The 27,643-nt window shown below is 40.3% G+C and overlaps 2 protein-coding genes across 2 annotated transcripts in view; one reads left to right on the forward strand and one right to left on the reverse strand.

The window, feature by feature from the left end:
* Window positions 1–27,643, reverse strand: part of LOC136443893 (sericin-2-like) — a 77,175-nt gene that overhangs the window by 25,205 nt on the left and 24,327 nt on the right. The gene's annotated exons all lie outside the window — the stretch shown is intronic.
* The window catches only part of LOC136442917 (lisH domain-containing protein ARMC9-like), a 310,166-nt gene that overhangs the window by 22,687 nt on the left and 259,836 nt on the right, over window positions 1–27,643 (forward strand). The gene's annotated exons all lie outside the window — the stretch shown is intronic.

Below are 27,643 nucleotides of genomic sequence, written 5' to 3' on the forward strand. Positions count from 1 at the left end.
CTATCATATATACACGTAATATGTCATCCTAACTCCAGTACAACCACGCACATATTTATCCACTGAAACAAATTAGATTAACTCTCACGTCAAAGCTTTGAACAAAAGATACACAGTATCAATGAGATTATGCTGACCTGTCATCTCGCCCTGTCAGATCCTCAGTCGATACTCCATATAAGGTGTTGTTGTTGAAGAAACTCTAACAGTCATGATTAGGTTTATGGCTTGAACTAAACGTGATCAACTTCCTGCTTGTTTGAACAAAAGAAGGCTGTCACATAAGTTAGAGCAGCCGTGACCTGTTTCCTGGACAGATTATTTCTGCCATCATGGCTGTATCATTGTAAGTTTATTTCAGTTCAATGAGCTGGAAGTCGTGTTTTTAAAGAGATAATCATGATTTTCAGTTCACTGAACTGAACTAAACTTATAAGTATACAGCCATGATGGGGCAATAGACTTGTATGAAATATGATCAGCTTCCAGCTTGTTGAACAAAATTACATTATTATATAAAAGCGTATGACCTGTCTTCTGACCTTGCTGCAGATTTTTTCAAACATATTACTCTCACTGGATGTAGTACTACATTTTTGTTGTACAGTAACAGTAACAGTCGTAGATGTTTGATTATTGTCTCTTCAAATATGCACCTTGATTGTTCAAAGAATCTTTACTGAGACTAAGGTCAGACTTATTCTCATACTTTCAAGAAACATGTTGAAGGTCACAACAGTCTGGGACTGCCATCAGGAATAAGATTTGCTTTGCTGTAATTGATAGGTTTACTTCAACCAGGTTACCTAATATGATTTAAAGCATCGTATAACTCAGTACACTTAAAAGGTCTTTTGCTATTCCTGAGTAACAATATTAAAAGCCAGGTCATGACATTCTAATGTCCAGAGCAAGTATTGTTCCAATGTGTATCAAGTTAACTTAATTTAATACAGGTCATTTGCTCAATTACAGTTAATAGGTTGACTACAGTAACATCAATCTAATGATACTAAGAGTCCCATACAAATGTTACATATCCATTTACAGTAAAGAAAATGTTATCTAATGTCGTCGTCGTGTTGTCAGTTTTGTAAACGGTCAGACGTTTCAACCAATCGCTGACAAAGGATTATAAGTATAAGATGTCTGAAACGTCTTTTAGTTTTACAAAACTTATCCAGATGCTTGAGCAACTTTTGTATTGTTTAATTGGTCTTCTTGTTAATACATATTCTATTGGCTGATATACTAAATCCATGACTACTTATCTTGCTGCTATGAATGTATGTGTTCCACATCTAGCTACAGATAGTTTGAGCTATATAACTATTTTGCAATAGTCATGGACGTGTGAATGTGGGTTTCATCCAGTTGCATGGAAAACTTAACGTCTTGAGGTGAAATGGTTAGGCAGCTAGTCAGCTGATCGCTGACACTGATAACATCTCTGACACTGAAAATATGACTCACCCTTTTTTGGTGAACCAATTTTAGCAACACTTACATTTGCAGTACGTCATTAAAAGGTGGGAAGTGAAGTTGCGTCAAAATTTAGAAACAAGATAACCAGCCTAGGGTACAGGGGGTACAGTGGCCTACTGTATCATGGAGGACATTGACAAATTTCTCATGTTTCCCACAAACATTTATTTTTGCAGAAAAAGCAACTGCTGACATATTTTAGAGTCAATTTTGGGTATGAAAATGTCTTGTCATCTTGCAAATATTTAGTTCAGGATAATGTCAGAAAAACAGTCTAATTGGCATGTTGATTAATGCTAAACTGTGCATTAATCATCTCTATAAGTTCTAAATTCCCGTTGCCATGGACACAGGTTGTGATTGACAGGCCTTGAACTGAACCCTGGGAAGGTATGGCAAGTCAGGTTCGATCAGACAAATTCAACCTTGCTTACTAATTGCAAAAAGTTGTTGCTATCAAAATCAAAGTGGTTTGGCAACCACCTGGCACACGGAACCAACTGCAGTCACAAGTCAAATTAAAACAGTCGCATCCAATTCTACATAGTTAAGACCCTCTGGTAAGTAACCAATTGTCTTACCCAACCAGCAACCACTTTTTTGCTGTCCAAAGGGGGCATAAAGTGAACTCAAACCTCTCAGCCTGCCAAAAGGCATTATACAGTAGGCCTTGCAATGATTAAGAATGTTAAATAAGAAACATTTCAACAGACCATTACAATAAGTCCATGGCCATGTACATTCAATCACCACGGACAGTCGTCGTAAGATAGGGTATGTTGACCGGACTTGACAAATTGTAATGTTGAAGACTCTTTATTCACTTGAGCTTCTTCGTGAGACTAACTTAAAAGTAGGCAAAAGGTTCTTTGATCTGAGCAAGATATGACTTAATTAATTTGGATCAGACACAAGGCTGTCTCCAGCTTTAAATTTTTTCCGTCGCAGTCATTGTTTGGGAGCCGATTTTTAAAACTTTCATTGTTGAATTTGTCATTTTAAGCTTAAAAAAATACATTTTCTTCATCAGTTTTATCTCATGAAATTTATATTTTTTGGACGGAAGGGGTTGAATTTTTTCCGTCCCTACAAGCAAATTTCCGTCCCAGGACGGAACGACGGGTCCTGGAGACAGCCCTGATCAGACAGTAGCAGCGACTCTGATCATAATGTAGATCTCTAATTGACCGGGGTATCATAACCTGTTTCTTTGAGAACCTAAGTCCACTTTAATTTTGCTTCACTGCCCTTACTTAATAGCCCAGCATGAAAGAACATAGGGTTTGTCAGAAGTTTAACATGAGGAGTGAACAGCATAGCTAGGAGGCTTGAAATGTTGGCTGCATATGCACTTTTGTGCATCCAATGGATCAAAGATAAGCAACTATATCAACTGATCAGACTATCTTTACTGAGACTGTGGGGCAACCAATTTTTCAGTAAAGTTCCAATAGCTAGACTTAAATCAGCTTACTGTATGCCAGGTAACATATCTTGGCTAGCTGTATTCATCCCATGTTTGAGGAGGTGCGTCAAGCACGTTATAGGGGAGTGGCATATCTAAAGAGTTTTGTTATTGGCCAGGTAGCCTATTGCCAGCCCCAGTCATCAATGTACCAGTGCCAGGAAACGTGTCGATAAGCACCAGCAATTAAAATCCACGGCAGACGGCATTGCCACACTTCAGTGAACAATTAACCCAAGCTCTCGTGCTGTTTGCAGATCCCTGCATGCATAGTACTGTATATTCAGCTTTTTCTTACTTTCCAGTTACCTTGATGAAGAAAGACTGACTGTAGCTGCAGGACGTTTCAACGACTGCAGATGCAGAGACCAGTGGATGATGATGATGATGAGTTACCTGGAGTTTTTCCGTAATATCTTCCATTACTTAGCAACGTCTACTACATAGAAATGCATAATATCATGTAGCTGAAATGTCCATGTCCTGAATACAATATCAAATTTTGGTTGGTTCTAATAATGGATTTACACATTCTTAAGAAATGACGATAGGGCTTGATCTGTCTTAAGATTACCATTTTCCGCACCAATAAAACTTTTCTGTCAAGTAAGCAAAGTGACGACCAAAACCATGTATGCATGGCACTAAAACGTGATATACATGTATCTGTAACCCCAATGCACATATGAATGGCATGACAACATTCTCTAGGCATGAATATTAACTACCTCATTTTTACTATACAATATTGTTCACAAACCCTCACATGTGATACCTCATGCACTCATGAACAAACTGTCAGCTGCAGCAGACAGCTATGCTGGCAATTAGTGTTTGGAAGGGATTTTGCTGCATGAAAGAAAAAACATCCCATTGTATTTGGTTCTGTCTCTGAGGTCTTAAATTTCAGACAGAAATGAGCGTGAGTGTCTCGAGAAGCTTACCACTGATATTCAAGTCGAAATATTGATGATATCCAGTAGAATTCAGGCCATGTTTTCTACCATAATTCTCTAACACAACATAATGATCACGTCCTAGAAACGTGTTTGGAATAAAGACACCCAAACAAAGTCATTGAGATGAAAAACAAAATGTGTGTAATACCATGCTACTGATCCAGTCCCAAATTGACATTCACCATGGATACACATAACATCCATGCAATCAATTTAGAAGAGTCCATTACAACAATAAAGGGATAATAGAGAAACAATTAAATGTGTTGGGATTTTTTACAATATGTCTTTGATGTGTGCAATAATTTTTTATTGAATTGTCTCCAGAAGTCTTTTGAAAATCCCTCATATTTAATTGCATGAAAAACGTAGGCCCTGTCTTGTGTATTTTTCGCTCTATTGATAGCAAACTATCCCAGGCAGTCATTTAGCACATTCAAGATTTTCCAACATGGCTCCTAATAAGGAAAGGAAAATCAGAAATTCACCTGAAAATACCTTCTCTCCCACGAACATATTTTTATTTTCCATTTTCTCCTCCCATGTCCCTTAATATGGTGGCTTCCCCTAGCAATCGCTAAATCCCATCCTAACAGTCCATGTTCCAGTTATGGCATTAGTCCAAAGCCTCTAAGCACTGAACAGAGAAGCCATTCATCCACTGGGCTTTGAGCATCCCAGCTGTGCCAAAGATGTAAATCCTGTGGTATGGTTGTGCCAGTTTTACTAAGCATGTCCGACTTCTAGTGCACCGGTGGTGTTGTTGTTTGGGACTGAAAATGAGAGCTATAGGTTTGGGGACATACTGAGTCCCAAACATGGCCAGAGGGTCTCCTTCAAAGGCTTGACCGTCTGACCGAGCCTGTTCTCATTCTATGACATTATACAGACGGTCGTTTAAACAGAGCTGGGGACAGTAAAATTCCGAAAGACTGATACAGCAGTCTGTTGACCATCCTGTTCCTGAAAATATTGACCACCAAACAGAAGATAAGAATTATTCGACTCCCAGGATGGAGGAAAAGATCTGATTGTTTCTGTACCAAAGTACAACTATATTTCTATGAAGTACCGGTACCAGAAGAAAACTTCCTTACGATATTGTAAGAAAATGTCATCAAATGGCTTGCTTTTATTTGATTAAGGGGGCTAAATGGTTATGATATAATATGGACAGTAAACAAACATATAGAGTACAGCATATATAATAAAAAACGGACTTGTCTCTAAAAATGAGACTGACGGATAGCCTTCCTTACCACATCAGTACTTTCAGCACCAAGGAAAGGCTTCTTGTCTTACCAGCTGCTGATGGAACTTAATTTTCAGCTATATGGATACTTTTGGTCCTTCTGCATCATTACAAGCTATAAACTAATCTGGAGACCGTTCTGCCACATTTGTACTGATTAGGACCATATTTTATAATCACTTGATCCACTTCATGATATAATCACGGAATCTCACATACACTGCATCTGTATTGTCCATATGTTTTGTTTATCTGTATGTTTTACTTTGATAACTTTTCCATATTTTATCAAATCAATGTTTGCTTTAACTTTTGCTCACTGCCATGATTTTAAAGTACAGTATGTGTGCTTCTCTCGCTTTCCTTGTTGGGCTTTCAACATATTTTCTTTTTCTGCGTTTTACTTTCTTGGCTGTTTTCTGACAGCACTACAGAGTAACAAAGAGGTTGCCGCCGTATGTACCAGATGTCCCTGGAGGTGCCTGTTCTCCAGATCTAATCATCACAAGTGGTTTTATCGCCAACATCTCCATATTTACAACCTCGTCCGCAGACCAGTCGTCCATCAAGGTCAATAAATCTGCCACAATGAGACAACTGCGTCTCACGGGACGGCGGATCATTCTGGTAATTAAATGCCCGGACCAGAGACACTGCAGGCCATCGCAAAATCAATACTGACACACTAAAAACTGTCATCTGTACCACAGATTTATCTATCTTGTGCTATGGCAACATGTACCGACTGTCAATGGTTGTTAGGAAATCTGTCAAAATATGGTAAAGTGACGTCGAATGACCGAGCAGCTAGGCTAGAAAACTTGCTAGACATTGTGTCCTTGGGTAGGTACTTAACACAACTTTCCTCACTCCACCCAGGTGTAAAATGGGTACCTGCTTTCTATTGGGAAGGTAAAACTACTAAAAGGCAGTGTACAAGGAAAGGGGTCGGCTCCGTTTTCCAATACAGTGCCCTAGACACAGTGGATAACAGCCTGCTGCCCCTATGGCCTCAAAAAGGCTAGGGGACTGTACCATCAAATTGACACATGGAGTAGACAGTTGACAGACACAATGGAACCATCATCATCCAACAGAAAATGTATTACTTCTTAGCTCGCTTGATCGAAATGACAAGAAAAGGGATGAAGGCAATCTACATGTTTTTAAACAATTTATCCCGTGGTATTTCTTGTGACAGTAGGAATGATACACCCAGCGTTAGCTTTATCTATGGGCAGCCGTGATCATTTTGATACTTCGGTGACTTAACAGACTGCAAACAATCTAGCTTTAAAAATCATATATCAAAAGTCAGAAGAGCTTGAAGTCACAAAATTTTCAAAAAGCAACATTCATGTTGTTCAATGTTATACAACCAGCCAGCCAGCATGTGCCTGCAAAGCTGGTGTGATATGCCTGAGCGTAATCATACCGGCTTCATACAATACAGGTGCAATATGGAGACAAGAGTGTGGCACATGTGATGCACCCCTCTGTGATGTAAGGACCCCTATGGGACTTGAACAGTTTGGAGGAGTCTTTTGCACGTCATAACGGACGTCAACAACCTGTACCACACATATGATGGAAAACATGAACGTGGGCTGTGTTTTTGTGAACATTGGTCCCTCTCTGGCAAAAGAAATAGATGAAACAGATAATTCTCCCGCATCATACCTTCAAAATTCTTACCCATCTATAAGCTCTTTTGAAATCATCGTGAATTTGAAAAAAAATGCAGTCCCTTGTCAAGACAAAATAATTATGCTCTTAATACAGATTGTTCCAGAAATTCTAGAGCAAATAACACATGTTTTGAAGACTTTTCTGAGAAACAGAATTACAATTATGGTACAGTGCCTTCAATGTTCTTCTTCTCCATTCCATCCCATCCCCACACATATGATCAAAAACATGTACCTGGGTTGTGTTTTTGTTAACATTGGTGCCTCTCTAGCAAGAGGAATTCTTACCCATCTATAAGCTCTTTCAAAGAACCCACTGAAACAGAAATTCACGAAATCATCATGAATTTAAAAGATGCAGCCCCTTGTGAAGACAAAATAAGTGCCCTGCTCTTAAAACAGATCGTTCCCGAGTCAACAACACGTTTTTAAGACTTGTCTGAGAAACAGAATTACTGTGGAGCAGTGCCTCCAATGTTTTTCTTCTCCATTCCATCCCCTTACTGCCAATGATTTTACCATAAAAGATCCAGAGTATCTGCACTCTTCGCTTCAGGCTTCGATCTGGTACCGTGAAAGAAAAAGCAGTAGTACTAACCTAGGCATTGATGAATATCCCACCTTTCCACTTCATGAGAATCATTAAGATAAACTTGAACACCTGGCTGAAACACTATTCAGTAAGGCTGCCCTCTGAAACTAAAGCTGCTCCCATTTTACCTTGTAATGGAAAGTAAAGCACCATTATAGCAGCTATATCTTCAGATGAAATGGTTTTGAAATCCATTCAGCATCCCAAGGTTCCACTTTTGTGTAACAGAAGCCAAGGAATAGAAAGAGCTTTTCTATATAGATCCCTCATCATTGTGTACTTAAGCTCATTGGTATTCCATCTTACTAGATGATTGAGAGCATTATTCCAGTCCAACACGAGGGAATGATCAACATCACTGCATATGAAACGGTTGCTAGGTAAAGTTGGCCCAAACAGATATTTTGTACAACAGTTAACAGGAACATGTCACGACCAGTTGGCTCAAACAGATATTTTGTACAACAGTTAAAAGAAACTTGTCACGACCAGTTGGCTCAAACAGATATTTTGTACAACAGTTAAAAGAAACTTGTCACGACATTTGGAAAATCTGAGCTTCGCTTAATTATTTTAAAAAAGCATGAGAAGGGATGCTGATGAAGTCGTGTACTGTAATTGATTTTCGTTGTCATCTTAAGCTTGCAAAATACATTTCCATCAGTTTTATGTCAGGAAGCTCAGATTTTTGACACATAGGGAATCTTTTTTTCTGTCTCAAAAAGCATTGTTCCTGTCCCAGGACAGAGGGACGGGTCCTGGAGCCAGCCCCGGATCAGACCGTCTTCTGGGTTGCTTATAAAAAGGTCAGGGTGATATATTCGACAGAGTAGGGTTGGGAATGTGGTGTCACAGTGACGTCCATGAAACCATTTCTCATGTCGAGTTTGGTCATGCTGACTTTGCCCTGCCCTGTGCTACAGGGATGAATTGACTCTCTATCTGGGCACCCCAACCTTTGGGTCACTCCACTAAAGTTCACAGCGATAAATCTTGGAGATTGAAATGTATTAGGCCAGTTATGCTGTTATCATGATGGACATTGATAAATGTGTAATTCTAAGTTTTGGTCACAACGACTTTTGTAGCACGTAGACACTAGAAGTTGTTGTTGTGACGAAATGGAAATTGCCATCAAATATAATCAGTGTTGCCATGTACATGTAGAATCATGAAACCAAACTGGTGTGGTATAATTGTACTACATGTAACAGTATGGCCCTGTAGTGCAAAGTAATGTGGAAAGGATTATTCAATGAATGTAAGGCTCCCTACACTAATACAAACCCAAAGAAAATGTGAACAAAGTGCAGCAACCCAGACATGATCGTGCATAGAGGAAAGCAATTAATGGATATCAGTTATTCACAGCATCTTTGCAGTGGATCAGCAGCAGCGGGACTTCTAAAAGTGCCTCTATCCTGCATGCCTGGCCTCTGCATTAATCTTGTGCTCCCAAGTCATATTCAAGGGAGGGAGTTATAAACAAGGTAAATTAAAGGCAGACCTACTTCCAATTCCAACATTTTGCATCCGTACTGGTTCTGCTGTTATACTGAGTAATTTCGATTCACTTGTATTATCGGTTACTTACAATTTCTACTCAGTTATGAAGGTTTATTTACCTAAGACAACCTTTGTTCTCATTATGATTATTTGTTGTGACGTTATGTTATTTTCTGTTCGAATTCTTCCCCCAGGAGTCATTGAAAAACACCTGTAGGCAAAATGCATATCCTGGCGGAGTAAAGAAACTGAAATGATTCAATTTGCATGCTAAGCACACACCACAAAGGTGACCTATTGTTATCAATTTGATTCAGCCGACGTAGCAGTCGGCATCCCGTATCCCTGATTGATGGCATGCCAGGTGCCACCGGCGCACGAGTGGGAGATCTAGAGGGTTCCGGAGTAATGAGGGGATCTGTCATTCTTGTCATGTTCGGAAAACAGTCTGCATTACTTGTACCATCTTTCACTATCTATTTTCTTCAAGTGATTTAAATTTCATGTTCAGATAACAGTCAGTTCTACCAGTACCACATTTCGCTATCTTTCACTTCAAGTAATTCAGATTTCCTGATCAGAAAACAGTCAGCACTACCTCTACTATCATTGTATCTCTACAATCTACCACTATGTTTCACCTGAAGTAATCTAAATTTCATGTTCAGGAAACAGTCAGTTATACCTGTGATGTCTTTCACTTCAAGGAACTAAAATTTCATGTTCAGAAAACAGTCAGCACTGCATTGTACCTGTAGTACATGTAATTTTCACTGTCTTGCACTTCAAGTAATTTAGATTTCATGTCCAGAAACAATTAGCACTACATTGTTCCTGTACTATCTTTCAGTTTCACTTCAAGTAATTCAAATTTCAGATTCAGAAATTATAAAACAGTCAGCACCAGCTGTACCATATTTCACTATCTTTCACTGAAAGTAGTTTCTATTTCATGTTCAGAAAACCTCTTGTTCCAGAGACAGGGTCGCTAACCACTGGGCTAGACATGCTACATTTGTCATTGACCATTCTAAATCCCAATAGACAGGGCAGGCATGAAATTGACTTTTCCACAGGGAACAGTACCCCAGCAGCATGTTACCATGTTGTATAAAGGTAAAAGTTTATAACAGTTACAGTTAAGAGACTTGTAAGTTCATTATTCTCATAACAGGACAGATGGGAATTACTGATTATGTATGAAAAAAGTGTAAATATGAGTAGACTGAAAATCAATATCAAAGGATGAAAATGAAATGAAATTGTTGATTGATGTGCATCATGTAGCCAAACTGTTATGCTTCTATAGCTTTTGTTTTGCTTTCAATCATACTACTTTTCCAACTCAGTAGGCAAAGTAATAGATTACAAATGGTCATACTGACATGAATATGAATATCTCTTTCTGTAAACCTGACAAGAATGAATGTCTTTCACAAGCAGGCTTTCTAAAGGGCTCCCTTGAGCTATGAAATTATTCTGCATTTTTATGGAGGTTTCTATGAAGTATCCATAAAATGAAATAAGAGAAAATGAATTTTTCCTACGATAGAGAGCTTTTGTTCCGTTGCCCTTGACACGTGTGAGTGGGTGCACATGAACATTTGTGCCCCAATTCTATAATACCATTTTTGGAGAGGTTTTTAGAAGTGTCTCTTCCATCTGCCGACACCCTCTGACGAGAGACATGAGTGACGCAGATGAAACATTATTAAAGGCTGTACTTCTGCCTCCACGACAATGCAGGCCCTGAACAGGATATACAGCAAACAAACCTAATTATCCCTCACATTTCTAGTTCTCCTTCATAAAGCCTTACAGACATAATCCAAAGATGATTGACTCTATAGCAGGGCCGTCTCCAGATTTAATGTTTTTCCATCCATTCCTCTCATTGTTTCAGAGGTAATGTTTTAATTTTTGTTGTTAAATTTGTCATTTTAAGCCTGCAAAAATGTATTTTCATCAATTTCATGTCATTAAGTTCCCATTTTTCCCATCCAAATTTCTGTCCTGGGACGGAGGGACGGGTCCTGGAGACAGCCCTACTCTATAGAGATACTAGTTGCAGTATCCGGTATTTTATTTTATTATCTAATTATACTGGCAAACTATAAACACATGTCCACAGGGTGTCCACCTTAAAAGCACAATAAATATTAATATCTATCACCAGGTTTTGGAAAAGGTGCTAAAACTACACAGCGGTTTGAAAGATAAAATGCAAGCCAGAAATTAAAATCATGTCAAGTCATATTCGAAACATGGATTAACTGTTAAAGCTGGCATGCAGCAAGACAAAACATGCTTTATCCTTCTAGTTAAAATACAAAAGTTGTATGAACAAAAAAGTGGACCAAATAAAGTACAACCACTACTTATGAATCAAACATAAGGGAGAGGATGAATTTGCATAAAACAAAAATCAAAGAGGCACGTAATTTGATTTACTGTTATTGGGGGCATATGGGGGGCTTTAGGTTTGGAACTGTACTCTTATTTACCAAATTTGCTAAATAGGGTATGAGCTAGGAAGGGATAGTTGGGGAGGGGTCGGACTTAATGAAACATGAAATTTTTACTTCAACCATACAAATGTTTAAGTTTCCATTTTATAAGCCCAAAAGTACTTAATGTTAAACAATCTTGTTCATATGGCAAAAAGTCACTGAAGCAAGGAAATTCAAAACAACAGCAAAGCCAGACAACTTGCAGCCAACATTTAAGCTTACACCACTTGAACAAATGTGCCCAACAAATGGGTGGTGAATGCAAAAAGACAGTCTACTTTGCAGGCTGCCATCTTGTTTCTTTCTTCCAAAACACCGCCAAGGCCATCTGTTGTTGCATAACATTCCTATGCAGTCGTTCTTGGCGTGTGATCACGACGTCGTGAACAATCAAACCTTTCCATCTGCTGCATTTTACATCAAACTGATAACATGTTACTAGGAACACCCAGATCACCATGCAGAGAAGTGAACATCGTGTCTGTATTCCAACAAGGAACTCGAACCGCCTAGGTTCCTGTTTTCAGTAACAAAGTGCCAGGAAGACTGAACCATTGTAGCTCTGGAGAACTCTTACCTGACAGTATTCCTCTTCTTTCGAAAGGGAGAGGGAAACGGGGACGAGAAGGGAGAGCACAGCATGGTGGGCCTCTTCGCCAGCATGATGTTGACCAAATGCTCCCTCAAGTTCAGCCTGAATGTCCAATACAGGCGTTAGTCTAGTGAAACGGTTAGCCCAACTAGAAATATCAACTAATCGGTGGCGAAGCCGCCACTTCGGGGAGCTAGTCCAAATATACGAGATCAATGAAGGCGGGTTGGATATGAGCCGCAGGCAAATGCCCCACGGGACTAGCTCACCCAGGACCCACAGCGTTATCATGTAGCCAACCAGCGCACATATTACACCGAGGTAAATTCCAATAGCACCGCGCTCGTAATGGTCTACTTAAAACCATCAGGAGCCGAAATTGACTTGCGGGAAATGGAAAGAATCACGGAGGTGGTAAAAAGGATGTAGATGTTGATCAATTTTTACGTGATGCGTGTGCACTGATGTGAGGCCTCCCAAACATCTCATAATCTACCTGTGACATTTGAATATTCCCCTGTAACCAGAGATCTCCTACAGAGATCTCCTAGAGGTGCTCTGTGTCATATTTTTGCATCTTTGATCTATAAGGAAAACTGGCAGTGAATTGCACATATTGCCCTGGTGTTTCAATCCACCACACATTACATTTAGTGCATTTTTCGGTATCATTCAATAAAAAATTTACTGTAGATATTGGAGCTGCTGGACATGCTGTTACAAATTAAAGCAGCCTAAATATTGAATCCTCAAACCGATTTTTCCTCCAGTTAAATAAATGTTCCAAAATGTCTATTGCAACCTTTTCCCCCTAACTATTTCCTCGGGAAACGCCGCAATGGTCTTTACTATTCTAAACTATCTTTTAATGGCTGCTGCATATCTGGGGTGGTCATGCACTGTTGTCCAATTGCATCTCAAGGCCACGCCAATCTATTTCCTTGAATCTCAGACATTTTGAAGTAGAATTGTAGCAAGAGGACATCATGAAAACATCAAAAATAATTGAAGAATATTCTAGTAACATCAAAACTTGAATATGCATTGTTATGATCATGAAGGCACTGCCTGAATCAAGGTATAGAATTTCCCCTTTATTCTCTTTATTCATGTTGATTTTAAAATTCCATTTAGCAATCTCTTTCTAATATGACCACAAATCAAATTGGTGTGGGCCAAACCTTTAACTCTGAGTCAATAGAGATTAATCCTGCTGACAGAATCTGTCTTGTCAGACTCCAATTTTACGGACGACATCCTACTGTTACTATAATAAAGGGTGAGGAATGGACCCCTACCAGGGTGGGTGTGCCTCATGGTGATTGTCACTTGATTGACAACTGATCATGATAATCCAAGGCCATACAACTGTGCAATCCTTGGTTTATGAAAACTCAAATGGGACATCCAAAGATATTAAAGAAATGACTATCTCTATTGCAAATCCATGTCTGAAGGCTCATTGCATTGTGCACTAAATATATGTAGATGATAATGATTGTACATGACAGACAGTAAAAATCGAAATGGTGTCTGCTGCAATATGCACCATTCATTATCATTTTGGATTTGACTTCTCTTTTGCAGGCAGTGGATTATTTGTTAATTTGTCTATGATGAAATGTCCAACATTTTGCACAATGAAATTCAAGGGTTAAATGATTTTATAGGCAAGGACAGAATTATCTGGGCACAAAGCAGTTAATGTCTATGACATGTGTGTACTTGGCATGGAAATATGCTGCCCGCTTCAAGGTGGTGGCTCTGCATAGATATTCCAATTATCAAGTACCTTCTTTACAATTCTAATAGAGAAATGCAAAGGAAGCAGTGGTAACCAAAGTACAGTTTTGGCAGTGATGGAAGTAGGCATTTCAGAGTCTCAGACAGGCCTGTCTTGGCAGTTTAAACTTATTTTCCATCCCACTCATTGTCTGGGAGTCCATGTTGTTAATTTTCGTTGTTGAACTCGTCTTTTCAATCTTACAAAAAACAAATAACATTTTCATCAATTTCATGTCATGAAGTCCAGATTTTTTTTGAGGGACGGGGGGAAATTTTTTCCATCCCAACGAGCAAGTTTTGTCCCAGGACGGAGGGACAGGTCCTGGAGACAGGCCTGACCTCAGATCAACCGTAGGGTATGTATGGGGTACCTGGTACAAGGAAAGTCAGGGTCATCTAATATTTCAGGACTATAATAAAGTATGAATTGATCAGCAATGGATCATAGATAAGAATTCATGTCGCAAACTTCTTCTAGTCTAACTTTTTTGTGCTGACTGAACATTTCTATACCGTAAAATCCCTATTTACGTGTACACGCACTTTTTAAACTTTTCAAGTCGCAAGCAGGTGCTCCAGGCCGACGCCAAAGTCGGGGTGCGTACGTTAGGAGGGGCTCTTCCTCGGAAAAATCAGGCACACATGATGACAGTAGGCAGCATATGACGGAATTGTTCTCGCGAGAACGGCGCATGTCACACGAGATTGCGCGAGAACACACGTGAGCTCTGAGATTAACTGAATCTGGGACTCAGAGCTTGACACGTATCTGGTTCGAGTCGGACTGCACCGATTTCCGTCCGATATTTGCCCCTTTTGCGCGCCAGTTTTTCCACCGACGCCTGTACTACTCCTCTGACTTTCGCCCAGACCTTCTCCCCGAGACCAGCAACTTCCACAACCGCCTTTCCTCCACATTTCAAGCATGTACGGGGCAGGTAAACGGAAAACGAGGCCCCTGGCCCGGTTCGCACTTTCCCCCACCGAAGAGTCTGAAGAGGGCGGATGGCACTCCACGCCTGACGCCAGGTTGACTGAACAGCTGAACAACGAACTTTTGGACGTCAGCAGGCGGATAGAACAGATGAAAACCGCCTTTGGCATTCAGGAGGCAGAACTTGAGACGGCAAAGACCCCCCTCCCCATATCGCCGCGGCCACGAGAAGACGACGTCACGGGTCTTAGGTCCATCTTCCCAGGGGGCTTAGCGGCGCCCAGCTCCCAACAAGATGGCTGCCGCCAGCAGAGTGTTCCCGTCGACGTGCAGAGGCACTTCGCGCCGTCCCACAACAACGTGCCCACCTTGAAGGAGGTGCGGGCCTTTCATTCTTTGCACAGTAACCCGCCACCACACGCGCCAAGACCTTCAACCGGGCAGCCGGCCTTCGGCGGCGCACTCGGAGCCGAGAAACGCCCTCCCCTCGCCAACCTGCAGCCATCTCCGGACGGCGAGTCTCTGATCCAAGGTAAAAAACTTTCAAGTGGTTTATCAAGGAAGTCACACGACAGAGTGGTTAGGGAAGTCGCGTGGCCTCATGAATTCGTATTTTCGGCCACAAAAACAGTCACCCATGACTCCCTAACGTGGGATCAGTTAGTTGCAGGAGAAATGGCCATTATCTTGAGTCCGAACACAAATCCCATGGAGAGCCGGAACCAGGGCCATATTTTGAGGGGTCTGATGCTCGACATCCCCACATATTCCTTCATCGGCATCAGAAACTTTTATAAGATTTTGTGGATTCACGTTGAACATGGTCTCCTTACCATAGATACCAAGACCACCACAGCAGAAGTGCATTAACTCAAAGAAGACCATCTACGTAAAACCTCAGCTGACTTCGGCGGTGCGAGCAGTGTGCACGTTAGCCAGGGTCAAACAGCCTACATGGACAGAGATACCGGGCCAAGAACCACATTCTGTTACAAATACCAGGGCAACACGTGCTCCTTCGCCACGGACCATATAGCTGCCTCAGGCGTGTTGCACATCCACGCATGCAGGTTCTGCTCCAGACATAGACCGGGAGTGGATGCCGGGCATACGGCAATGTACTGCCCACACAACAAGGACCAGGGTGGTCAAGGCAACTACGCAGCGGCGCGGGACAACTTCTGACTAGTCCCCGCCCACAACACAGAACTGCCCAACCGGGAAAAAACATAAAAATCGCATATCAGCTTGAGAGTACGGTACATCTTCATGCAAATGAAGTGTGGAATGCTACCACACAATCAATCAGTAATAAAGAATAAATAATACATATATTTAAATTGTTTGACATTTTCTACCCAGAAACATTTTCTCAGTAACCCTTTAAGTCGGTAAACATCATTGGTAGGATGATCATGTCAACCTCTAACTATCCACCGAAATGCTGGAGAGGGGATGCGTACGTTAGGAGGGTTTTTCCCCTGAACGTTTCAACTCACTGAGTCAGACCCGCAATCGTCCCCAAATCAGGGGTGCGTACGTTAGGAGGGGTGCGTACGTAAATAGGAATTCTACGGTAGCTGCAGTCCTTATGCCTGGCTGTACTTTTCTAAAAATAGCATTGCCCTGAGGTTATAAAAGGCCTTTGGACAAGTTTCGATTTACTGCATGTACATGTAGCTTGATACTTTTGATTGCATAATCATTACTCAGGCAGTATTCACAGAAATAAAAATAGATCCAACGAGAAACCCATTCTTCTCATTTCAGCCTTGTATATCTAAACTCAATCCTCCATCAAAACGTAGAAATGTAAAATAAAAACATAGAAATGCAGATATTTGATGGACATGCAACCACTTCCTCATTGGTCGATTCTCGAGTTACCACGTAATCATTGGTTGAACTGCTAATTGTGATGGACAGATAGCCTCGTCTTCATTCTATCATGGCCACTACGTGAGAAAGGTCTATAGCAGTCTTTATGCCTGCACCACCAGACTAAACCGTTTCTCTCACTCACCAATGGAGTGGCTGTACTTTTCTAATCCTTTGCAGAAATTTTAGAGAATGAACAAGTCTCAAGTAGCTTGTTACTTTTGCTTGCATGATCTGAAACATGATGTCATAAATACACTTATATAAAGTTAAATAACGCAAAGCACCCAAATTATGGGTTCTGCTACGGGTCCTTCACAGAATCACAGCTTCCTCTCCAGAATGATCATTGACAATCTTTCATCATTAAAAACCCTTTTGCAAGATAAATATACAGTTACATGTAGTTTAAAAACTTTTTGTTCTATCTTTTACTCGCCTACCACCTTGTTTCAGCGCTACATGTACATGTACATACTATACATTGTACTGTATTAATTAATAATATGATGTGCTGACGGCACCTGTTACGGTGAACATGCACAAATACTAACTGGGCACAATTGAACAGTGGCAGACCCGATCTTCAAACATTGAATACTTAATAAGAATTTCAAGCCAATAAAAGCCTTTAATCATTCCTCGGGTACATACAGTTAGCTCAGTGACAATTAATCACGCCCACACTACCGAAAGCAACTGTAATGTTTGTCTGTAGCACCCTTGTAGCAAGTTGCAAGTCGGTGGTTTTCAACTGGCTGTCCGTGAAGGCGCCATTGTTTCCACTACAGCAGCAGAATGTGACGAAAGCGCTATCGCAAACTCAAAACCACTGCAAACACTCCATTTTCTCCTAACCCTTAAATTCGATCCCGGCAAAATTAAATGCTTTTACAGTACTTGCTATTACCTGAGGTTATTGTAGTTTAGACCTTTCTGTGGCAGAAATAGGAATAATCAGTGTTTTTAGGAGATTGCAGCTGTAACTGCGTGAGTCCTGGCTGCTGCAAACCAGAGATAACACAGGTAGGATTATTGGCTCAAACACACATACATCTTTCCATGGTCAGATACATAGAGACCTGTCACCAAGAATTGTTGCCAATGTCACAGACAGTATTTCTGAAGGCACATTTACTCATCAAAATATTATTGCAAGAGCCTTACCTTAAGGGAGTTTCACCAATTTGATTTTTTTTCTTCAGCTTTTTGGGCATGAAATTGATGGACTCGGAGCCAGTAAAATAATAGTCTTACAATAATTCAAAATAACTGAATTTTGTGACCACACAGGTCTTAAACGTGTATAATATACTGTCCTTCGGCTCTTTATAAATCTAGAATGTAAAAGATACATAAAACCCAAATAAATATCTTGACACCCCATGGTACCCATTACAAGGATAGTCCACTATTAATTCATGGATAATCGGGTTTATCTAAGCCTTTGGCCCCTTTAGGGAGTTAGCATGCAGATTGATTAATCAACTGTAACACCTTGATACCTTTTGGGACCAGCAGCCTCCTTTACATAATCGAGTTATCCAAGCTCTATATTAGATCTTAAAACCTCCATGCACAGGAGGAGAGACACAATTAATTGACCTTTTGTAATTAAGGTTTTAGGACTAGATGCAAATGCTGACAACCAAATTATGTTGTTACATTTCCTATGAAGTATTATCTATTTGCCGAATTCCTTTAAAACAATTTCTTTGTTTTTCTCAGAATTTTCAGCTCCATTTTTTATTTGAAAAAGCAAAATCATGGATAATTTAGAATATGTATTAACCCCAAATTATGCAATAATTTACATTTTGGCACTAACTGATAAAATAAGCCATTGTCCTCTTCAATCTGGATCTTGCAAATATGGCTGACGTGCCTTTCAAAATACACACAAGTCACTAGCACCTGACTAACGCACCTGGAAGTGCTTTTTCTGGCTTCCAATACACATGCAAATATACCTTACACTTGCATGGGTTACTACAGCTAGGAGCCTGAAACGTGATTTTCAGATAATTGAACTGCACAGCAGGAAGTAAGCTTTGAAACATGACTTGTGCAATCAAGTTACACTTGAATGATTTCAGCTTCCGAGGAAGCGATAATCAATCAGGAAATTTAGCGTAGAAGAAGCAAGTTAGACATCCGGATAACACTTAAGATTTCCCTTCTGAAAATACTTAAGATAAACTGAAGCTAAAAGGAAACAGGGAAATTAGCTCAGAAGTGATCAAGATGACATCCGCTGTTGCCAAGGAAACAGATAATTGATATCGTGACATCACTACTGCATACGCCAAAAATAATTACTCAAGCAACTGGATAAGATTTTGAAACAGTCAGACATTTCAGATAGCATCCGCTATCTTTCGTCAGTGACTATAATAAAGAAGGATCTGGTATAACTAGGTTTTATACCAAAACTCTGAATAGATATATTAATGAAGGGAAGACAATTTCAGATGGTTCAATAGGATCCAGTTGCTTGAGTAACTATTTTTGGCGTATCTTATTACCTGGATGTCTAACCTTCATCAACGTATCACTACTGCAGCCTCATTATTTAGTTTTTCCTCACCTAGCCTAATTCCCAATATGCAAAAAAATAACTCTTTATCTTAATCTACAAAGGTTTGAAACTTTAAAGCTGACACAAACAACTAGAGAGCCTGGCCTTGAATCTAAATTAAAGCTGAAGTTGTATAGAGGAGGAGGGCTTAGTATAAGCTATATACGCTTTTTCCCTCCTCCTGCATCTTTTTTTATCTTCTGTTTATCGCATTATGTATTTTCTTCTTGTGCAGATAGAATTGACAAACAAACAGACAAGTTTGATCTATCTTAATCCCATCTGTGCTAGCCTGAACAACTGAGCTTCAAGATATTGAGTTTAATCAGGGTCGCTTACCAGCAGTAAACTACCTTTATTCAAAGGTCATTGACCTGAAAATGCATATGAAAGTCTCCAGCTGTTTCCCTGAAGAGGAGTTCTTCCTGCCAACTAGCCACAAATAAAGGAACTCAGCATCAGGTGCAAAGGAGGCGTATGCATATACATGTAGCTCTTCCTGCCAACTAGTCAAAAATTAGGGACACTAAAGAGTCATTTAAGGTTAGGTGACCTCCATTCCTACAGGGAACTCAGCATCAGGTGCAAAGGAGGCATAATAGGCATAGCTCTTCCTGCCAACTAGTCAAAAATTAGGGACACTTGTCATTTGGAGGTCATGTCCTTCCCGTTGTGTGTGGTTCAAAACCTACAGTCCTATGGCCGCACATGGGTTTGCCCTTAGTAATAGCCCTGGCTAGTTGGGCAACCCTGGCATGTACATGCCGAACCAATAAATAAATAAATACATAAACTCAGAGAGACCTCCATTTTAACAAGGAACTCAGCATCAGGTGCAAAGGAGACATAGCTGAGCTTCCTGCCAACTTAGCCACAAATAAGGGACAGTCAAGTTAGTCGAAGGCCAGAATGATGTCTATTCCAACAGGGAACTCAGCATCAGGTGTAAAGAAGGGGTAGCTGAGGCAACTATAGCCGCAAATGAGGGACACTAAAGAGTCATTTGAAGGTTAGGGTGACCTCCATTCCTACAGGGAACTCAGCATCAGGTGCAAAAGAGCGTCACAGGCATAGCTGTTTCTGCCAACTAGTCCCAAATCAGGGACACATGTCATTTGGAGGTCATGTGCAGAGAGATCTCTATTCCAACAGGGAACTGATCAGCATCAGGTGCTGCAAAGGAGGCATGGTTACCGTAGCTCTTCCTGCCAACTAGCCGCAAATAAGGGACAGTAAAGCCCTTTGAAAGTTTGAAGGTCGGAGAAACCTCCATTTTAACTCAGTGTCAGGTGCAAAGGAGGCATAGCTCTTCCTGCTAACTAGGCGCAAATCAGGGACACTTGTTATTCGGAGGTTATGTGCAGAGAGCCCTCTATTCTTACAAGGAACTCAGCATCAGGTGCAAATGATAAAGAGGCAGATATTGCTGAGCTTCCTGCCAACAAATTAGGGACAGTCAAGTCAGTTGAAGGCCATCAGAGAGACCTCCATTCCTATCAGGAAACTCAGCATCAGGTGCAAAGAAGGCGTAGCTGAGCTTCCTGCCAACTAGCCACAAATACATGTAAGGGACAGTCAAGTCAGTTGAAGGTCAGAATAACCTCTATTCCAACAGGGAACGCCTCCTCCGGTGCAAAGGAAGCATAGCTGAGCTAACTATAGCCACAAATGAGGGACACCAAAGAGTCATTTGAAGGTTAGGGCGACCTCCATTCCTACAGGGAACTCAGCATCGGGTATAAAGGAGGAGGCGTAGAGGTTGATTGGTCCCATACGTCAGAATCTGTTTCCAAATATAGTCACATAGCAAGGCCAAAAAAGGTTACTCCATGAATGATGAAGACTGAATCAGCCTCTCTTCTCGCAAAGTCAGAAACATCAAGCTCGCTTATTAAGAGCGAGAACTAACTGGATGAAGAGAAGCAGAGGTTACAAAAGATTTTTGTGAACAGACTCATTTTCAATCCCACTTTGAGACTGTAAGATCTTTATCCACTCATCATACAAGGATGGATTCTTTTTAATGGTGTGGTGGGTTCTTCTGCTTGAGGTGTGGCCCTCCTCAAATATAATGACAAGATCCTCAAAGAATTCATTTTTACCCATCACATACATGTAGCCAAACATGGCCTCCCAACCTTCTCTAGACCATAGATGGGAGTCGTGAGCATCTGTGCATCTGTGGTTGTGAGGTTGGCTTCTAGTCTTTAAAAATTGTCTTCACCAGACAACTATAAATTTTGAAAAATGAAAGTTGTGAAGGTCATATTCTGCATGGATGCAATCAGAGAGGCAAACTGGACCTCGATTAGGATGAATGCTAGGAATCCCCAACAAAGCGCTAACCTTGGTTGCATAGTCATATATAGAAGGTCCTGAATGTGTGACAAGGGCTTTACATGAATAAAAGAGTATCTCCATTGGCGGCTCTGTGTTGACCAAAAGAGGAGTACTATAATTACAATACCTACAATTGAGGTCTGCAAGCAATGCCCCAAGATGAACCACAGGGTTCAACGACCCTCTGACTTTTTCACAGCATCGACCTTCAGACCATAAAACATGGATTCTAGATCTAAGCTCCCAAGCTTAAGTGCTTGAAGACATAAATTCTTTTATCTTCATCAGCTTTCAACAACAGTCTTGAAAACCACTCCAACTAATGAACACTGAAGTACTGATTAGTTGGAGTGTCACTTTTTAGATTAAAGTCCAAGAGCTCAATGTGACCCAGACTGAAATTTAAAGTACTGTACAAAATTATCTACACCTTCTGCACACAAGGAATATTGTATCAATTTTAATGCATGAGTCCAAGACTTTCAACCTTCTGTCAGCGTTCAGTTCAGCTGACGACACATTCTTAACAGCTTTAATGTTATCAAATTGAATTAAGTTCTCATCCAATCACCTAAATTTTCATGGGGTACCACAAATCTCTGATGTTAGAAGCTTCAACAACAATCTCGCCTCTTTTGCTAATGGACCTCCATCTACACTGAAGTGCTGAAGTTAAGAGGCCAGGCACATGTACTTCTAAGGCACATGTACTTCTAAGCTTCGTCAATCAGATCTCGAGGTCAATGTGACCCAAAGTCAGAGTAATCAGAGTTTTTTCACGACAGGTGCTTTCAGCCCACATAAAATACTATCGTTGAGTTTTCCTTCCTCACTTCAAGACTTTAAAACCTTTGTCAGTATTCAGTTCAACCGAGTACATTTTTTAAAACTGCTTTTTCACCTCACTTGAGATGATTGCTTTACCCTTACCAGTTTTCAACAACATCCTTCACTATTTCTGTTAATGGAACACTTCACTGAAGTACAGAAGTTAACAGTAGCATTTTACAGGTTCGTCAACTTGAGGTCAATGTGACCCTGGCTAGAAGCACAAGTGCACACGAGGAACATCTTATGAGTTTTTTTTATATCATCTCAACACCTTCAAACTTTCAATGCCATTTGGTTCAGCGGAGGACACCGTGACTTTTAACCACTTTGCAATACATATTATGTTCTCATCCAGGCAGCTACATTTGTGCTGGTTACAACAATATCAAATAAGAGAAAACTATGGCAGCTAAGGAAGCTTGAGACGAATAGCACAAAGTGAAGGGATTATAAGAAAGACTGATTGCAGCTGCAGGGTGTACAGACCACATGCCTTATTTGCATCATTGATATCTCCTCTTTCTACGAAATCCAGTTCCATTTTTTTTCTAGGAAATCCTGAATTACATTTCTCTAGGAAATCCTGAGTAACATTAGCCTGGGTGCCAGCCTTTTTAGCTTACGTACGCTACCCAAGCTCCGCTCCTCGCCAAAAAGACTGGGCCCGCACATATCACGTATCACATTTTTGGCGAGGAGCGGAGCTTGGGTAGCGTACGTAAGCTAAAAAGGCTGGCACCCAGGCTAGAGTAACATTTTTCTAGGAAATCCAGTTATACTTTTCTAGGAAATCCAGTTACATTTTAGCAGGATATGATAATCACATATACATTGTAGGTATACTAAATACATTTATAGAGATTGACTTAAGATTTTGTACTTAGGTTAGGTTGTAAATACAGTAGTATAAATGGTTGAAGGACATATCGTACTGGAAAAACTTTATTGATTGTAGCTCACCGGAGTTTCCAGAAGAAGGATGATGATGATGAAATGGTTCTACACAAATATATATGTATATCATGCATATGCTTAAAACTTTGTATAAAGGCTAACTTACAGTGCTGCTCAAACACCCACTCACTGCCAGAACAACCTGACTTTAATCTTCTGTGATAGAAGATTAAAGTTTCTTTTTCAAAGCTGACAGAGCAGGGCGATATGACATTAGAGATGGGAGGAATGAAATCAATTGTAAAATCAAACACATTAGTCTACAAACATTAACGTCAGTAACCATATTGTCCTGGAGAAAAATCAAATTAGGGCAGAGCAAGACGCCTTGAAGAGTGGGGGCTGCTGAAGATAGGTCATGCATGTTCTTTATGTAAGACTTCAATAGATTTGGATTAAACTATAAAACGAATAAAAGCAAAAGATCTAGACTAGAGTAAGATCAGAAAATATATCAAAAAAGTTCCAAAATCAAACTTTTTTCCTTAGTCACTTATAACTCCCCTTCAGATTGCAAAGATCTCGGTCTATATATGCATGATAAATACAATATATACTACCAGTATTGAATGAATGAATGAATGAATCTATGAATGAAGTACCACCACCACTACTACAACAACAGGGCACCAACAACATCTTATGGAACATGTCAAACAGAGAGACAAATGATTTCGACATTTCAACTCATTTAGCAACACAGTTTGATAATCTCTGCATAAGCCCATAAGCTAGCCTGTGCCTGTGACAGCCTGGCAATTTTACACATACGTTTGTGCGTTTATGCTTGTCGAACATGTTATGAAAGTCCCTGCACTTTCGCTGTGTCTCAATAACATATTCACATATCATCCTGACATTTCCATCCACGGTAACCTAATGTCAGTGTGATCTGTATTAGCAAATAGGCATGACATTCTCACGGTCACGCTGATTCACCACTTATCAATGTCGTACATACATGCCTTACATAAAGCCTCTTGACAACCCTGAGAGCGGCTGGAGTCAAATTACAACGCCTCTCACTCCCAGCTTGATTCCTATCATTCAGACATCATACATAAGAAGTGCAGCAGCTAGGAGGTCATTGACGCAGATTCACGTAGCTTGTATCAAGGTTAAAAGGTGAAAGACTTTTACGATAGTACGTAGAAGGAAATAACTTTATTGCACGACATTTGTACACCGTGCAATGTATGGCAGCAACTATTAAACATAGTAGAGTTTTAGAATAAAACTTAACGTATCTGATTAGTCACTGTAATAGCATGTTGTCGTAAGTAGTTGCATGCCTGGACTTGGGTTGAGTAACCCTGTACCTGAATCTAGAGGAGGAGAGTTCAAATCCTGGCCTTTCTTGCTCACAGGCCCCATGTTTGAGGAGAGCCACTACTCAAGTATGTTGCAGAACCTGCCACAAGTATTGTTTACAATGGCCATGGGGTACACCCCTGCAGTGTGGGTGGATGAACCAATCAAGCCAGTCTTTAACAAAAGTGCGTACAAACTGGTGTGTTCTGCTTATGATGGTTTTTTGTGGCAGTTTATGATGGTTGTGCATCATACAAACATTGAGCTTCGTCAGTGAGACATCTTTGTAGTTTGTAGTTTACAAATATACAGCCACTAAACTTCTAGTGAACATGCATGCTATTTGGTGATTTTCCTGCATTAGACTCTGCACCGAGTACCAGTGCCAGTACGTGAAAGTGGGTGCATGATTGTAGATAATTTACAGTGCTGCTCAAACTCCCACTCACTGCCAGAACAACCTGACCTATCATCTTATGTGATAGAAGATTGAATTTTCTTTTTCAAAGCTGACAGAGCAGGGCGGTATGACATGAGAGATGGGAGGAATTAAATCAATTGTAAAATCAAACACATTAGTATACACACGTCTCTGACATCAACGTTAGTAATCATATTGTCCTGGAGAAAAATCAAATTAGGGCAGAGCAAGAAGCCTTGAAGAGTGGGGGCTGCTGAAAGTAGGTCATGTTCTTTATATAAGACTTCAATAAATTTGGATTAAACTATTTAAAACTGCAAGCGAAAGTTCTAGACTAGAGTAATATCAGAAATATATATAAAAAAGTCCTAAAATCAAATTTTTTCCCTTAATCACTTACAACTCAGATTGCAAAGTTCTCTGTCTATATGCATGATATATAATTTTTTATAATATATACTACCAGTATTGAATGAATGAATGAATGAATGAATGAATGGATGAGTAAATTTATGAATGAAGTACCACCACCACTACTACAACAACAGGGTCCCAACAACATCTTATAGAACATGTCAAACACAGAGACAAATGATTTTGACATTTAACAACATAGTTTGATAATCTCTGCATAAGCCCGTAAGCTACAGTCTATAAACACTGCTGCCCTGCATCTAGAATTGATCTGTTAATGTAAACACTGCGTAAGTGACTTAAAAGGTCAGTGTAACCAGACTTAATCTTTCTCTATGGCAACGGCACCAGTCAAGAAGTCGTGGTGACCAAACGTCACCGAGGGCTAATGGTTTGAACATCGATCTATGTCAGGACCTAACAGGGTAGGCTGACATGGTATATGTCACTAAGATTGACCATTCATCAAGACTGCATAACCAGTAAACCGGCTCAAGGCAGAATGCACCGGTCTTGTCTGTACGTAACAAGCTATGTAAGACCTGGCTGATGGGTTTGATCTACTCCCACAGGGATGGGCCTGTATTTACTCATTCTTATGTCTCATTTAAGCCCTTCTAAAATGTCTTACATAAGTTACATTTCTTCTTCCAGAAGTTCCACAGACAAAGCAAGCCCAAAACTTTTCGACCTTTAAACGTTCCTACTATATTACTATGACTGGGATCGAAACTTGGATCCCAAACAATGTGTGGGACAGGAAAAGAATTAAAGCTGGAGACAGCCATGGCTGGGATTGACAGAAACAGACTTTACTATAGACAACTGAGTTGTACAATTACTGCATCAAACTCGAAGACTTCAGACATTTCCAACCAAAGAGGGACAATATCACCTTGAATATAGAATAAGCACCATTTCAGCTTAATGACCAGGTGGTACGGAAATCGGGCGGTGGAAAGTGGGAAGGACGCGGCGAAGGAAGGAGATTTATTAAGCTGTGGATAATGGCAGCATTCTTCCACAGTTGCTCAGAGCAGAACTAAATGTGGCTCTCCAATCACCATGCACACTTTGGTTCAGAGCCAAGTATGGATTATTGGTTGGGCAGAGTCTGAGTAGTGGCTCCAGGAATTACAAACAGTTTGGACCACACTCAGAAATAGTTAAGAATTGCAACTCTGTAATTTTGTTTGGACACTTTTACATTTCAATGTTGAATTGCAGTCTTGTCTCCCTAAAGGATCGATGGGCCAAAGTGCTGTTAAGTTACTTTCATGTGGATATGTCTTACATTCCCAGTATTTCAACTATATCACATGTAGAGAATTATGGCAGGAGTTATTTGATTTTTGAGAGCACTCACTAGCACTTTGACCATAGTGAGGGAGACAATACTGCAATTCAACATTGAAATGTAAAAGTGTCCAAAGAAAATTACAGATTTGCAAGTTTCCATCTCTGATACCTAACATGCTTTTCCTTCAATGCCAGGATAAGATAATAATTTTTAGAGAAAGCGTCTGACTACGATGTACTACAAACTGGTTTCTCAAAATACAAGCAACCTAACCTTGTATGTTTATTAAAGGGGAAAAGTACTGAGTTGAACACTTTAAAAAATTGGGGTAAGCAGAAACAAGACTCGCTGCGTATACTGCATGCAATGTCGAACAAACAAAAAAGGGTTCCCTCTAGCTGTCAAATGGAAAACAAAGGAAGCTCAACACACGTGTAGCTCACACAGACAACAGCAGCAGCAAGGCACTTTTAATTGCCATGTATGGCAATGTTTTTCTGCATAGAAGTTCAGGTAATTTGCCTTGCAAATCATTGTCATGATTTCATACACAGCATGGCAAAAACAATAAAAAAACATACTTCTCTTACCAGTAGTTCACTAACTTAGAATAAATGAACATACTGTTACAAAGATCCAAGATGGCGGCCACTGATAAACCTAAACAACCTTGCCTCAGTTTCCACCTCCCTCATACGCTTGAAAAAAGCTTGCAGACCACTGAAAATTGGTAGACACAAAGGGTCGGCCGGGGAAACTTCCTTGAACATGTTTGCAGTGGTGGATATACTAGTAGCACCCGTTGCACAAGGGGCCATATTTTGGTGGAGTAGACTGAATAGTTGTTA

This window comes from Branchiostoma lanceolatum, chromosome 10 (genome assembly GCF_035083965.1).
Source record: "Branchiostoma lanceolatum isolate klBraLanc5 chromosome 10, klBraLanc5.hap2, whole genome shotgun sequence".
Lineage (NCBI taxonomy): Eukaryota > Metazoa > Chordata > Leptocardii > Amphioxiformes > Branchiostomatidae > Branchiostoma > Branchiostoma lanceolatum.